The sequence below is a fragment of the Apodemus sylvaticus genome, unplaced genomic scaffold (genome assembly GCF_947179515.1).
Source record: "Apodemus sylvaticus unplaced genomic scaffold, mApoSyl1.1 scaffold_211, whole genome shotgun sequence".
Classification (NCBI taxonomy): domain Eukaryota; kingdom Metazoa; phylum Chordata; class Mammalia; order Rodentia; family Muridae; genus Apodemus; species Apodemus sylvaticus.
In genome coordinates this window covers 7,788-8,839 of record NW_026263319.1, presented here as the reverse complement: position 1 = coordinate 8,839, position 1,052 = coordinate 7,788, and the positions used below count along the sequence as shown (strand labels likewise).

The 1,052-nt window shown below is 36.4% G+C and overlaps 1 non-coding gene across 1 annotated transcript; it reads right to left on the bottom strand.

Moving 5' to 3' along the window:
- Positions 1-229: 229 nt before the first annotated feature.
- On the bottom strand, positions 230-336 carry LOC127676165 (U6 spliceosomal RNA). The gene has a single exon (XR_007975697.1). It is a non-coding gene; the product is annotated as a U6 spliceosomal RNA (small nuclear RNA).
- Positions 337-1,052: the final 716 nt, after the last annotated feature.

The following is a 1,052-nucleotide window of genomic DNA, read 5'->3' as shown; positions in this document are numbered from 1 at the left end:
CCATAATTTTATTGAAGATATTTGCTGGCCCTTTAAGTTGTAAATCTTCACTCTCATCTATGCCTATAATCCTTAGGTTTGGTCTTCTCATTGTGTCCTGGATTTCCTGGATATTTTGGGTTACAAGCTTTTTGCATTTTGCATTTTCTTTAACTGTTGAGTCCATCGTTTCTATGGAATCTTCAGCATCTGAGATTCTTTCTTCTATCTCTTGTATTCTGTTGTTGATAAAAATATGGAACGCTTCACGAATTTGCGTGTCATCCTTGCGCAGGGGCCATGCTAATCTTCTCTGTATCGTTCCAATTTTAGTATATGTGCTGCCGAAGCGAGCACTGACGTGGTATTCTTACATATTCATTCGAGAGAAAACTCTCCTGTGTGTTCTCTTTTGAGGCTGCACTCTGAGACATACACGCAACACCAAATCTTTTCGAGTTACATCATGTTTCTTAGGAAATACAAGATAATTTTGTACTATGCGTTATTTCTTCTGGTAAAGTTTAAGTATTTCTAATATGTACGTATTTGTCTTTACTCTGCAACACTGTATTTCCTTGTAATGTGGTATTCTTACATATTCTTTCTAGAGAAAACTCTCCTGTGCATTATCTTTTGAGGCTACACACTTAGACATACACTCAACCCCAAAGCTTTTCGTGTTAAAACTGTTGTTTCAGAAAAACAACATAATTTCGCGCGATGCGGAATTTCCTTAAGACGTGGTATTCTGACATTTTTTTTTTTTTTTGAGAGAAAACTCTCCTGGGCGTTTTCTTTTGAGGCTACAAGCTGAGACATACACGCAACACCAAATCTTTTCGTTTTACAACGTGTTGTTTAGGAAAAACAAGATAATTTTGCAGGATGCGTTATTTCTTCTCGTAAAGTTAAGTATTTCTAATACATACGTATTTGTCTTTACTCTGCAACACTGTATTTCCTTATAACGTGGTATTCTTACATATTCATTCGAGACAAAACTCTCCGGTGCATTCTCTTTTGAGTCTACACGCTTAGACATACATGCAACACCAAAGCTTTTCGAGTTA